General features: G+C 47.8%; 1 protein-coding gene across 1 annotated transcript in view; it reads right to left on the bottom strand.

Annotated features, from left to right (window-relative positions):
* RBP5 (retinol binding protein 5) overlaps positions 1-14,604 on the bottom strand; it is a 73,014-nt gene extending 58,410 nt beyond the window's left edge. Inside the window, exon 1 of the mRNA XM_063962507.1 lies at positions 14,530-14,604. The gene's annotated coding sequence lies outside the window, so the exon portion shown is untranslated. The remainder of the gene's footprint in view (positions 1-14,529) is intronic.
* Between the last annotated feature and the right edge of the window lie 888 nt (positions 14,605-15,492).

Below are 15,492 nucleotides of genomic sequence, written 5' to 3'. Positions count from 1 at the left end.
ACGCATGGCCCGTCTGGGTCCTAAAAATGACACACGATGAGGCTTATTTATCAATGAGTGATAAAACTTGTTGTGAATGATATGACTCGTTGCATATGATAAATGGTGCCGCAGCCACTCAGCTCCCAACTGTCATGTGTTCCGCTCCCAGCTGTCATGTGTTCCGCTCCCAGCTGTCATGTGTTCCTCTCCCAGCTGTCATGTGTTCCTCTCCCAGCTGTCATGTGTTCCGCTCCCAGCTGTCATGTGTTCCGCTCCCAGCTGTCATGTGTTCCAGCTCCCATTAAAATATTGCTATCACCTATACACAATGCAGTTCTAATCCATACCTAACAACTGTCTCAGTTTAGGTGGGCCAAGTCATTCTCAATTTGCGGGGTGTGTTCTGTGGAGTGTCAGGTGTGTGGGACTGAAGAGGTGTTTTAGGGGAGAAAAGGACATTGGGTGCTTCAGGAGCCGCTGGGCATGCCTCGAGGGTACTTGACCACACCCCCATATAATGATGTGACCACACCCCCATGACCGTGTCCCCTTCTCGTGCATTATGAGTCGGTAGCCATATGGGCAGGAATGACACCTAATAAAGCACACACAAAGAGTGTATTATGACCTGTAGGCGGAGTTTAAGCTGCAATAAGGGGTCTATGTACTAAGCCTTGGAGAAAGTTAAAGTATCAGCCAATCAGCTCCTAACTGCTGTGTTACAGGCTGTGGGCTAGATGCATCATCTATTGGAAAGTGATAAAATGGAGAGTGAAAAAGAACCAACCAACCAGCTCCTGTCATTTTTCAAACGCAGCCGATGACGTGGCAGCTAGGAGCTGATTGGCTGGTACTTTATCTCTCTCCATTTTATCACTTTCCAAGAGATGATGCATCTAGATCTGTGTTTGAAAAATGACAAGAGCTGGTTGGTTGGTTGGTACTTTATCTCTGACTTTGGTGGTCATTCCGAGTTGTTCGCTAGCTGCATTCGTTCGCTGTGCAGCGATGAGGCGAAAAAATGGCACTTCTGCGCATGCGTATGCGGCGCAATGCGCACGCACGATGTAAAAGTACAAAGAAAGCTGTAGTTTCACACAAGGTGTAGTGAAGCTTTTCAGTTGCACTGCTGGCCGTAGAGTGATTGACAGGAAGTGGGCGTTTCTGGGTGTCAACTGACCGTTTTCAGGGAGTGTTCGAAAAAACGCAGGCGTGGCTGGCCGAACGCAGGGCGTGTTTGTGACGTCAAAACAGGAACTGAACAGTCTGAAGTGATCGCAAGCACTGAGTAGGTTTGGAGCTACTTCAAAACTGCACAAAATAAATTTGTAGCCACTCTGCGAATCTTTCGTTCGCACTTCTGCTAAGCTAAAATACACTCCCAGTGGGAGGCGGCATAGCGTTTGCACGGCTGCTAAAAACTGCTAGCGAGCGATCAACTCGGAATGACCACCTTTATCTCTCTCTTAGGGGCGTATTCATTATACTTTATTTGTCACAATTTCTACTCTCCTCATACTAAAGTATACAGCGCGGTCTTTCAGTGCCTCACCTTCCTTCCAGCCTGTCACCTGCATAGAGCTCCGTCCCTCACCGTCCTTCCGGCAGCCTCAGTAATAAGGTGCCGGGGAGGGGGTTCCGCGGGTGCAGCGCGACTTGGCTGTCCCGGCAATCAGGTGCGGGCAGAGGGGGGTTGGTCCGTGGCTGCAGCGCGACCTGGACCTGGCACCATCGGTAATAAGATACCGACGGGGGAAGGGGGTCTCCGGCTGCAGCGCGACCTGGCAGCCCCGGCAATAAGATGCCAGCAGGGTGGGGTGGGGGGCGCGAGAGCCAGAGGGGGAAATTATAATTTTTTCGAGAGTGATATTTTTAAGATGGGGCCATGGTGAACCATGAAAAAATTGTGAGAGAATACAATGAGAATTTAAAACTAAAAATTCTCATTGCACTTTTTTCATGATGATGCCCCTTAGTACATAGACCCCTTAAGTTCGTTGTCTTTACACCTCCTTGGTACAAAGTTTTTATTTTATGAATGCAAGATAGTAAGCTTGCGAGCAGGGCTCTCCTACCTCTATGTCTGTCTGTTTTTACCCAGTTTTGTTCTATTACTGTTCTTCTAATTGTACAGCGCAATGGAATATGCTGCGCTATATAAGAAACTGTTAATAAATAAATAATAAATAAATATGCCTCTCGGAAACAAAGCCTGCTGTATCTGTCACTTACTCTTTCCATGGGTAAACCAGTTTCCCTGGGATCCGGTCTCTAAGTCGACAGTAACTAGGTCGACAATGTCTAGGTCGACCACTATTGGTCGACAGTAACTAGGTCGACATGGTCTTTAGGTCGACAGGGTCTTTAGGTCGACATGTTCTAGGTCGACAAGTCAAAAGGTCGACATGAGTTTTTCACATTTTTTTTCTTTTTTTGAACCTTTTCATACTTAACGATCCACGTGGACTACGATTGGAACGGTAATCTGTGCCGAGCGAAGCGAGCCATGCGAGGGGACACGGTGCACTAATTAGCGTTCCCGGTCACTCTACGAAGAAAACGACACCAAAATAACATTAAAAACTCATGTCGACCTTTTGACCTGTCGACCTAGAACATGTCGACCTAGTTACTGTCGACCAATAGTGGTCGACCTATACATTGTCGACCTAGTTACTGTCGACCTTCCATACCACACGGGTTTCCCTTATACTCCCCATTGAATTTGTGACAGTCTATAGAAAAAATCTCAGGGGATGCTAGGGTGACTTTCTGTATGTTCTGATTTTTCTCCCAGGAAACATTCTTTCAGTTAACAAGTTGTATGGCCTATATATGTGACATGCGATGTACAACACATACATGCAGTGCATAATCTAATTGGGTGGAGCTGTCCGATTTTTAGCAGATTCATACCAGCGCGCACGGTTTTGCGGAGGAAGGATGCAGCGGTTGGGAGCAGAAGCCCGGCTGATAGGGAGATGGGCAGAGTAAGGCATTCCTTGCTATAGAGATAGTAAGTGTCCCTAGTTCTGTGGAAGAGTGCAAAAAAGGGATGTGTTATGTTGAGGCGATGTCGTTATGTGACCGGCGGTCAGGAGACGCAACCCCAACCAGTTTTGAGAAGTGACTTTATAGAAATGAGAGGTGGCAGAGTTTTAGGCATGTTCCTTTCTCAGTGACGTTCTCCGGGACTCCTGTTGACACCCTAACAGATCCCGCACACTTCGTTGATGACTGCATCATCATAGCTCCCCACCCCCTCTGCAACATGGCACAAATGACTTGCAATACTTGGATACTTCTTGGACCACCATAATCGCACCTTCCCGTGCGATTATGGTGGTCCAAGAAGTATCCAAGTAGAAGTACTCACGTTTGGTATATGCTTGATAATAGTAATTGCATAATCACATGAACCAGACAATGAACCAGGTCACGTTGCCCTTCTCCTTGCCAGAAACGCGAGTCAACGGCCACCTGGCAACCTAACCGACCCTGGGTTATGTATACATGTTTATCCAGCATTACCGCCACCTCTCTCAGAGTAATCCGCTGTGTGTAACTGAACGTGCTGGGCGTCTTCAGAGTGACAAATAATTTGGGATTAGGAATTTATCCCTTTCCCCTGTTCTATCCTAATCCCCTCACTACTGCCAGGATCGCGTTACTGAGAACACACAAGAATTACATAAACCCTTATGTAACCTGCCCTACATGTGTATAGTGAGGAGCTGCACGGTCAAAGAGACTGACGCATAGAAAGTATACAGGTTGAGTATCCCTTATCCAAAATACTTGGGACCAGTGGTATTTTGGATATGGGATTTTTCCGTAGTTTGGAATAATTGCATACCATAATGAGATATCATGGTGATGGGACCTAAATCTAAGCACAGAATGCATTTATGTTTCATATACACCTTATACACACAGCCTGAAGGTAATTTTAGCCAATATTTTTTATAACTTTGTGCATTAAACAAAGTGTGTCTACATTCACACAATTTATTTATGTTCCATATACACCTTATACACACAGCCTGAAGGTCATTTAATACAATATTTTTAATAACTTTATGTATTAAACATAGTTTGTGTACATTGAGCCATCAAAAAACAAAGTTTTCACTATCTCACTCTCACTCAAAAAAGTCCGTATTTCGGAATATTCCGTATTTTGGAATATTTGGATATGGGATACTCAACCTGTATTTACTGTATAACAGTATAATGACAGGGCCCTGCGGTGCCAGGATCGGACTGTAGACACTTCGTACGTCAAGATAATTGTCACAGAATAGCTGCTGCGTTTTATAAATAAATATGAATATCCAATTACAGCTGCATTGAAAGAAGGGGTTAAACAAAGCTGCAAAATGAGATCAGCTATAGCAGTGAATCGCTGGTGGTGTCACCTCACTAGACCCCGTCTCAAAAGCAATGCAATTTGTGGGTCCACGGGAGGGGCCGGGTAAATGATGCATATTTCATCATTAGCTCCGCCCCTCCATTCAATGCTGCGATTCCACTATCTCGTCTTCTCATCCTGCCTGCTTCACTAGGAAGAGGGTGGGATGCGGGAGAGCTGGCCACTCTTCCGTGGGTGAAGGGGACTGCCCAAAAAATTGTGAGTCTCCTACAACTTGTGGGAGAGTTGCCAAGTATGTAGTAAATAGGGTTACCAGGGGGACATTTACTAAGCAGTGATAAGAGCGGAGAAGTGAGCCAGTGGAGTTGCCCCATCAACCAATCAGCAGCTCTGTATAATTTTATAGTATGCAAATTATAGATGTTACTTCAGTGCTGATTGGTTGCCATGGGCAACTTCTCCACTGGCTCACTTCTCCGCTCTTATCACTGCTTAGTAAATGTCCCCCTAAGGCCCAGATGTATTAAGCCTTGGAGAATTATAAATTGCACGGTGATAAAATACCAGCCAATCAGTTCCTAACTATCATTTTTCAAACACAGCCTGTAACATGGTAGTTAGGAGCTGATTGGCTGGTGCTTTATCACTGTGTAATTTATCACTCTCCAAGGCTTGATAAATATGATCTGTGGCCGGAGAGACCCCCAGCCACATGTGTAATGGCGGTCATGGCACTGAAGGGGTTAAACCTCAGCTGCCAGGCACCATTTGAACAATGGGCACTAGGTGCCATTTTAAAAAGGAACACTTGGCTCTAGGCACCATTCACTATACGTAACTAAATGTATGTTTAATAATGTGTCTTCATATGTTATACTAGGTGCTTCATCGCGCCCTACGGGCGCTCTTCACACCGTCGCAAGGGGCTACGCCCCCTTAACCCTTGCATGCCTTTCTGGGGTTTAATATTTGTATTATATGGAGTATTACCTGCATTCCTTTGTTAGTGGTTAAATATTGCACAACGAAAGGGCGTGCGATGGTGAAGGAGGCGCAGCCCCTTGCGACGGCGTGAACAGCACCTGCAGGGCACGATGTACAGAATGTAGCGGGTGCGGGGGGGACTGCGGAAGGTGTCTGTAGATGCTGCGGGTGGAGGGGAGGCAGAAGTGGGGGTGGGGCCCGGATGGGGAAGGTTCGGGAGGTGCTGCGCGTGGGGGAGGGGCAGAGGAGTGGGGGATGCAGATGGGGGAGGGGTCCGGAGGCACTGAAGGTGGGGGAGGGGCAATGGTGCCACGGGTGGGAGAGGGGCAGGTGTGGGGATGTTGTGGATGGATGAAGGGTTCCGGAGGTGCTGTGGGATGGGAAGGGACGGGAGTGCCGGGGGTGGGGTAGGGGACCGCAGGCACCATGGGTAGGGTAGGGGCAGGTACGGGTGTTGCGGCGGATGGGAAAGGAGGTCCGGAGGTGCTGCAGGTGGTGGAGGGGCAGGTGCGGGGGTGCCATTGGTGGGGGAGGGGTGGGTGAGGGGGGGACCGCTGATGGAGGAGGGTGTCTGCAGATGCTGCGGGTGGAGGGGGGCAGGTGTGGGGGGAGACATATAAGGGGGGTGAATGGTGGAAGGGGCCTGGAGGTGCTGTGGGTGGTGAAGGGGTGGAGGAGTGGGAGCCACGGGTGGTGTAAGGGGTCTGGAGGCACAGCATGTGGGGGAGGGGTGGAGTGCCGCATGTGGGGGAGGGGAAGGTGCGGAGGTGTGGTGCATTGGGGAGAGGTCTGGAGGTGCTGCGGGTACTGTATATGCCATAAAAGGTAGTTGGAGGGTATGCAGTAACAGGGCCAGGACAGGGGTGACAGGGTCAGTACAGGGTTGACGGGGCCAGGACAGGGGTGACAGGGTCAGAACAGGGGTGACGGTGCCAGGACAGGGGTGACGGGGCCAGGACAGGGGTGACGGGGCCAGGACAGAAATGATAGGGACAGGATAAGGGTGACAGGGCCAGGATAAGGGTGAAAGGGCCAGGATAAGGGTGGCAGGGCAAGGCCAGGGGTGACAGGGACATGACAGAACACAGGGCACGGGAGAGATTGGTATAAGGGACAAAACAGTGGTGACAGACAGATGTGTCTTACCGGAGTCACTGCTGCTGGCTGCTGCTGTTCCACTCCAACCTGTTGGGATCTGCTGCTGCTGGAGACTTGGCATGGCTGACTCTCTCAGGCTGGATTCCTGCTTCCTCTGCCCGTCCGCATCCCTCCCCCCCTCCTCAGTCACACACCGCAGACCTCGCGCAGCTGCCGGGCACTGTGGTAAGGTGAGACTGGAAATGACTGGTTAGCCCCCAGGAGATGCTGCGGCTGGAGGGAGGAGGGGGTCATAGCATGCACGTGGCGCGGACCTCACGGCTTCCGGGCACTGTGGTAAGGGGAGACTGGGAGTGACTGGTTAGCTCCCAGGAGACGCTGCGGCTGGAGGGAGGAGGGGGTCAGAGCCTGCAAGCAGCTCGGATTTCTGTAGCGCTACCCGCCAGCTAAAGTGTGTGAACGAGCTGGGTGCACCTCACTGCGGGTGGCAGCGCTGCAGCTAGCGGTGGGGTTGCTGGGGCTGGAGATAACAGAGGCAGTACGGAACCTGCACAGCGGCAGGTGCCCCACTAAACTGCAGCTAAGAAGCGTGGAGTGTGCCAGAAAGTGACGCTCCTCCGCACCAGAGAGACCCTGCTGAATATGCCGATTTGGGGGGTCAAGCACACAGTGAGCCGGTGCCCGTCTGTCTGTATGACATACCCCTCACACACCCCCATACCTCCCAAATGTCCCGATTTTCGCGGGACAGTCCCATTTTTTGGGGTCTGTCCCGCTGTCCCACCCGCGGGTCGCAGTGTCCGGCGGTGGGGGGGGCAGTTGGAAAGCTCCTGTACTCGCTGTTCAGCTTAGCAGAGCAGCGGTGAATAGTGGAGACAGAGGGAGAGGGGGCATCAGGGGGTACGGATTAATGGGGGGGTTCCAGCAGCAGAGCCGGATTAAGGTGGGGGGGGGGGCAGGGGATACGTACCGTGGGCCCCACAGTTTTAGGGGGCCCCCCGGCTGGAGTAGCTCTGTTCCAGCTCAGAAGCTCCCCCCCCCCCGTCCTGCCAGCAACAGCGGCAGCATTTGTGCTACAGTCAGCACACGCTGCTGCATATTGGCAGGTCTGTGGTGTTGCAGGGAGGCAGCAGCCTCCCTGCTTTCTTCTCCCTGTGCGGGTGTGTAGGGGGGAGCGACCACCTCCTCTGGATTTAGCCCTAGCTGAGGGGCCAAAATCCCATCAAAAAAATAAAAACAGAAATTCGCATAAGGGGGCGTGGCCACGCGGGCGCGATTAGACCACGCCCCTAACCCACAGCAGGCACAGCAGTGAGATAGGGCTCCCCTGTCACAAGTGCCCTGGGCCCCCCGGACTCATAATCAGCCCCTGGGAGCATGCCAGCAGCTCACAGAGCGCTGGGCATGCTCCCTCACTGACGAAAACGGGGCCCTCCCGTGAAGCCACGCCCCCTTTTCGCCGAGTGTGTTTCCCTCCTTCTGCCTGGATAAAGCTCCTGCAGAAAGCTGGGAGGTATGCAGTTGCACCCCTGCCTGTGCCATGCCCAATGCCCATGCTATCTGCTTCTGCTCCTAGTCTCCTGTAGATTTGGCCAGATCTCTGTGACTCATTTGACTAACTCCGCCCAGTGTTGTAACTCCGCCCAGCGTTAGCAAATGAATCACAAGGTCACAGAATAGGGCTATTATATAGGAGATTGCTGCGCAGTGCGCAGTTGGCGAATGATGGACTGCACGGTTATAAAACTGCAGGGACAGGGCACTTATGAGAAAAGTCCAAGGTATTTTGTTTCTAAAAAGGCCTTGACAATAGTTCTTGAGACACTTTTGCATAGAAAGTAGTATGTTAATTGTCCTAGCTTCCTGCAGGGAATAGGTGACAATTGGCAGGCTTTTGGTGGCCAAACATTTTCTTTGAGATACAAAGGAAGGTCTGGAGAGAAGACTGTTTGTGCTTTCAGCATCTCCTGTGGTGTGATGAGTCAAAACTGGTTTTGCATGGAGACACAAGTGGCTGCTAAATCAGATTGTGTTTTATGAATGCAAACTAGTGGGTTTCGTTTAACAACAGTTTGAGCTAACATTACCTAGGCTGCCGGCCAAAGCATTCGATTCGGTGGAGTGGACATATTTATGAGGGGTGCTTGAGAAATTTGCTTTTGGCCCTCGGTGTATTCGATTTCTCTAGATATTGTATTCCTCGCCCATGGCCCGTGTGACAGTCAATGTTTTCACCTCGGAGGTCTTTGCATTGGAGAGGGGCACTCGTCAGGGTTGCCCCCTATCCCCTGCGTTATTTGCAATATCTACAGAACCATTGGCTGGCCTGCTGCGCACTAATAAGAGGATTAAGGGTATTACGGTTGGGGCTAATGTGGATGTGGTAGCTCTATATGCAGATTATATGCTCCTTTTCCTGCAAAACTCTGCGAATTCCTTACAAACTGTGCTACAGGTGGTGATTGGCCTTGGTGTTTTTTTCGGGTCTATCGATTCATTGGGATAAGTCACATATTCTCCTTATTTCCGGTCTTCTTCCTGAAGACAAACTGGAGACACACCCCTTACAATGGACGCTGCGGTTCAAATACCTGGGTACTTGGATCACACCTAAGGTAACCGATTATGTGACCCAAAATATTGACCCCATATTGGTAACCTTTAAAGAAAAGGCTCATATTTGGAAAAAATTACCATTGTCTGTCCTGGGCCGGGTTAACTTGTTTAAAATGGTAATGCAACCTAAGTTTTTATATGCCATACATAATTCTCCAGTTTACCTCCCGAAAAAGATATTCACTGTTCTCGAGGGCGTTCTGTCGTCATTTATTTGGGGAAATAGGCCGGCACGAGTTTCTATTAAGACACTATGTAGATCACAACTTTCAGGGGGCGCGAGTCTTCCTAACCTAAGACTTTATTATGTAGCAGCACAGCTGTCTCAATTATATGGGTGGACAGGGGAATCAATGGACCCAACCCTGGTGGGATTTCTGGCTGAGCGGAAGGAGTGTTCTCAGAGCCGGCCCTAACCAATATGATGCCCTAGGCAAGATTTTGTATGGTGCCCCCTAGCACTACCGCTGGTTCCGCCTCTGACCTTGCACCTCTTTCCCAGCACCTTCACCTGTCACCCATAGCAGTCCTTATTTTGGTGTTTGGACCCCCTATATTTTAAATAGGAACAGTTCGCACATTTGGTGCAAAGCTCAAAAAGGGGTGTGTTTTTGCTGGCAAGGGGCATGGCCACACAATAGTAACCCCAATTCCAACTTTATTCACATTTGATCATGCAATAGTGTCCATAATTCATATTACATCCCGCAGTAGTATCACTTTACCTTATAAGCGTTACTCCTCACAGTAGAGCCCCTTATTCACATTACATCACACTGAATTGCTCCTTATTCACATTAGATAACACAGTAGTGCACTTTCTATATGCAACGCCACATAGTAGAGCACCTTATACACATAATGCCACACATTAGTAATGCATTTATACACATAATTCCACACAGTAATGCCCCTTACACATATGAGACACTTTATTAATGTCCTTATAAATATAATGCGCCTTACACATAATGGCTTACACATATGCGACACGTTATTAATGCCCTTATACACATAATTACACATAGTTACCCCTACACATTATTAGTACCCCTATACACATAATGACACACATACAGTAGTACCCTGTTACACATATGCCGCACATTATTAATGCCCTTATACACATAATGACACGCATAGTGCCTCTTACGCATATGTTGCACATTATTAATGCATTTTTACATGACACACATAATGCTCCTTACACAAACACTACTCCAAACACTACTGCACAACCAACCCACTCACATGCACACAGCACTCACACTACCACTGACACTGTGACCTCTGCCTCTGCTTGGATACAGATGTGTCCTCATAAATCTTGCCTTAATGCTAACGTCGGGCACCTTTTTTTATGAAAATGCACCTTATTTGCATTGCTATGTGGCTAGGAAGCACAAGCAGCTTCTGCTGATTAAAATAATACACAACATGCCTATATACTGTGTGAGACTGTGGCTGTATCTGCATATGAAATGCTACACACAGAATATAGGCATGCCGCATATCATTTTAATCAGCAGAAGCTGCTGATGCCCCTAGGAATATCAAATGCCCTAGGCAATTGCCTAGTTTGCCTATGCCTATGACCGGCACTGAGTGTTCTCCTGTTTTTTCTCTTTCTCCTCTTCAACTTCTCCTCTCTGGCCATTCGGCTTCTGGTCTACCTCCCCTATTGCGTCAAGCTATGTTAATCTGGTGCTATGCGCACACTTTTTATGAATGGTCAGGTCATGATACCTGTACTCCGCTGTGGTTCAATAGCACATACCCTTAGCTGTGTAAGTTATCATTTGATAATATTTGGATTATTAAGGGAGTTGTATCTGTGGGTCAACTATATCACGAAGGAGTATTTAAATCTTTTCAACAATTGAAAGAAGAATTTGATGTGCCTAATACTGCTCGGTTTTGGAATTTCCAGCTTAGACATGCCGTACAGGCCCAATTTCCTCATGGCCCGCTGATGGTTTCAGATTCACCCATTAAAACGTTGCTCACTACTCTTAATCAAAGGGGGGAAATATCTACCTTGTACACTGTCTTAAACGATAGACTTAGCCCGGATCAACTGAATGGTCTTCGTTCTAAGTGGGAAATAGATCTAAGACCTTTATCTCATGAACAATGGCTCCAAATTCTCGGATCCCTTAAATGCACTACTCCCTGTATAAGATATAAGCAGGTATTTTTCTATATATTGTATAGAGTATATCGCACTCCTGTATCTATGCAAAGGGCTGGTCTTCGGGATAACTCTTTCTGCCCCAAATGCCAGGCTGCTGATGCCGGATACTGGCACTTTATATGGGATTGTCCTGTAGTTTCCCTTTTTTGGAGAGAGGTGTGGTACGATATAAATATGACGGCTCCTTCCCTTCCTGTATTGAATCCTGGTATTTGTATATTTGGGCTGGACCTCGAGGAAACATACTCTGTTATGATATATAAATATGTCCTATGTCTCACTACTTTGGCAAAGTTATAGCGAGGGTTTGGTTTTCAGATGACTTACCTAAGGTAGACCAATGGAGAGCGTTGGTGAACGATGTGGCGAGACATGAGAGACACATGTACAAAATACGCGTTTCTACTTCTCAGTTTACGGAGAAGTGGGATCGCTGGTGCAGCTCTAGGCTGGGCAGACCTGAGTTGTGCACATAAGTTATTAACTTCATCATTTATTCTAGAGATACCTATATATGACATATTAACGCACACTCAAACTTGAATGCAATATATTTGTTTATGATGGCAAATGTTACCGTTGTTGTTTTTGTTTATTTTTTGTAATGTCTGTTTGTTACAAAATTCAATAAAAAACTACTTGATTTAAAAAAAACAAAAAACATTTCCTAGGCTGCGGGTGCAGATTATGTTTACAGTATAAGAATGTTGTCTATGTGTGAGAGGGTGAATGCAACTGAAATTCAAGTTATATTAACATTTGTGAAAGAGACAGGAACATGATAATCAGATTGTGTTTGGGAAAGCCACTGGTTTGGTTATATATGAAAAGGAGCAGGAATGTGCTTTATCTAATTCTTAACTTTTGAAATGTAACTTGTATTTATTTATATTTTGTGCGATAACCTGATTGGTTGGAGAAGACGGGGAGGGCTTACCCCCTGTGGTACTGTGTGTAGAATTGAGATAAAAAGAGGAGGCCTGTGAGCCTCCAGTGTGTATTATACCAGCTACATTCTGCTGTGAACATCTTGCTGTATGCTGTTGCCCCTAGCAATAGGGAAGAGTTCTCTTTAGAACTATTGCAAATAAACATCATTTGCCTTGAGAAGACCGCTTCATCTTGTGACTTGAAGGGCTAGGCGAAACTAGCTCCATTTACCGGCTGTCCAGGGTGTAACCAGCGTCTCCAAGCTCCGCCTTCCACCAGCTACCGGCAGAGGCCTAGTCAAGCAACTAGTGGGGATTTGTCAGCACCACACAGGTGTGGTAAGGCAGCGTGTCGACGCATACAGAGCAGAACCGTGGTTGCAAATGCCACGGCAGGTTAGGAGTTTGGTGGTGGCAGCGTAAACCCGCCCACTTCGCAGTGGGTGGAGTCAGTAACAGGCGTTTACTGACGGTAAGCGGGAATCCCCTATGTGGCCAGGTCCGGTGTGACCTAAACATCCATTCTGTGTACTGGGGACGAGGTGCGAAAGCGGTGAGGGCTTTCGTATGGGACCGTCCGGTCATATGGGCCTAAAAGTTTTATTTTAACAATTAATGAACTTCCTTAGAATAACTTCTGCTCTCCTTTCTTTCATCACATAAGACACAGCAGCAGAGCTGTCACACATTCCAAGACTCTTCAGCTCAAGGGGGCTACAATGGGGGCTTCTAAGCAAGGACAGCAGCCAGCAGTGACTGTAGCAAATCACGATGAAATAACTGGTGAGAGATCTGTCCTAGTTCAGTAGCCCCCTTGATCTTTCCTCCTTAGTGGCCCCCTGACAGCTGGAGCCCAGAGGCCGGTGTTTCCACTGTCTCTGGGAGTTACGCCATTGGCCAGCAATAATATGCTTACGTCAGTTTCAGCCTTCCCCCAGTGCAGATACCTGCACTGGAATGTGCAAGCCCTGACACGCCCAGTTTCTATGACCTTTGCATATTAACACCATTGGTGGTTCCAGGCCGTTCAGCATTGGTGCACCATAGTGTGCAGCATCACAAGTTGCACCTGCCTATAGCAGGTCTCCATCTACACATGGACTCTGTGGACGTGTCTGTGCGTCTTAGAATGCAGCTGCTGCAGTGATTCGCCCGTGACACTCCCATTACACGACCATGAAAATACTTTTTCCTTCCCAGGAACACCCATCTCTAAAGCTAGCGCCACCGGGGCTGATTCGGTAAGGACTGCCAGTTCTGCTTGTTCGCATGCTGCGGGCCGCCCATCACAGGGCAAGGTCGCCCAGTAGGCTGACCCCCCCCCCCCCCCGCCTTCATCAAGCAGAAATTGCGATCGCATTGCTATTTCTGCTTGATAGCAGAAATTAATGTTTCCTCCTGCCGACGCAGCTTAGCTGCACCTGCAGGAGGCCCACCGCCATGTTTCTGATTGCAGCAGCATCTTTTTTGTATTTTTTGCAGTTGGATCGCATTTTTGCCATCCAACCTCAATTAGGCTACGGTATGCAACAGCACCTTTGTGCACACACTAACGCATGCACCGTAGCATTTTTCAGAATTATTTGCGCATGTGCAGTAGCAAAAAATCTATCAACTGTCCGAACGTTGGCACACCAGCAGCTCATATAGCATTTTCCATCATCATGGGGGCATGCCCAGTGCTATATGAGCATGCAGTTACCCGTGTTTTTTGAGCTAGTGGAAAAGGGGTATGAGAGGTCATTCCTGGCTAATTACCCTTCAGCATTTGGCTATGTACATATCTCTATAGAACATCTGCATGATAGTGATAGTGTTTTTGGTGCCCATTCTTTCACAGCTAACACTACATCTGCTTTATACTTGTTATACTGATATTAAACCAGCATATACAGGGGCACCAGCACATAGGACCCGGAGGTGGAAGACTGAGCTACAGCTGGGCGGTTGGTACTACAAGGAGGTAAGTGGACATAACACATAGCTGTACCCATCCAGGAACGCCGCGGTTGCACCTGTATGTCACATATGAAGTCTCACACCACAGATTGTGTACATCAAAGTCATGAGAATGCTCAGTAATATATCTCCTCCTCAGGGTAAGTAAAATAGGAGTCAGGGATCTGGGGTCCATTATTACCAGTGATGAAACACGCTTTTGACATGAGGGGGAGCGAACATGAAAAAATAAGCTCCTCACGTGCACGTATTTCCCACCTGCCCCTTATAAGACCCATCATACCCTCACATGTTCCTTATATAGAATCATACTCCCCCCCCTCCATGCTCCTTATATAGTGAGCTCCGATCATATTATCCATCAATGATTTCACCCATCGATGGTAACCCCTTACTTTAGTACTGAGTGAGCAGTGAGCCAATCAGGGCTGGGGGGCGTGGCTTCGCGGCGTCTCCATGTCCCGGCACCTAGTAAAAAAAAAAAAAAATATTTGGTTATGCCATGTGTCAAAGTCAGAAAAATATCTCTATGCACACTACCATATTTGCACCTCACACAGATCCGTGCTGCGCATGCGTACGCTCTCCCGTACGTGCGCATACTCACAGTCGCGGGCACCCGCAGGCGCACGGTATGCGTATTTACGGTAGAGTTTATGTGATCGTAGCGTGCGACTCAATCGTTACATATTTTCACTATATAATGTATTTTATAGATCATGGTCCCTTTGATAGATTCTGAAAGTTTGGTTAATATAGAATGTTCGTGAACAGAGAAATCCCTCTTTGTTTGATACGAAGGGTCAGACAGGAGAAATACAGTGGTGTTTAGTACCCATCGGAAGAGTATTTAATTAGCAATATTCCGGTGTTGGTTTGAAGCGGATTAATCGCTCGTGCGAATAGTTATGGACATAAGAAGTTTATGAACATTTACTGTATTTGCACTTACTTATCCATGCGGCGGGAAACCCAGTTTCCCTCCCACCTGAGCTGTTGGAAATAGTCACAGCCCACCTGTATGAATCAACCTATGACCTTTTGTTATAATGCGAGGAGGAATTCCTGTGTCCAATGAACAATGAGATTGTAGGGACCATTGAATTGTATTGTGTGTGGTGCATAAATAGACAAGCCGATCACATCCAGCTCTCACTCTTCAACGGTTATCATTGCTGAAAATCGGGAGCTGGATGTCCAGAGGCGCATGCGATCGTTTCCTTTGTGCGTAAGTTTTCTCCGCAATCATATTGTCTTTCTTGTGGTTATGGGCCATTTCTCTCTCTCTTCTCTTTCTCTCGTATTCTCTTAAACGTAATAGTATTGTATTGTATTTCATGTGTAGTTATCTGGTTAGG

Source organism: Pseudophryne corroboree, chromosome 3 (genome assembly GCF_028390025.1).
Source record: "Pseudophryne corroboree isolate aPseCor3 chromosome 3, aPseCor3.hap2, whole genome shotgun sequence".
NCBI classification, from domain to species: Eukaryota; Metazoa; Chordata; class Amphibia; order Anura; family Myobatrachidae; genus Pseudophryne; species Pseudophryne corroboree.
Note: the sequence above shows the minus strand (reverse complement) of the source record. Positions and strands in the feature narration are given on the sequence as shown.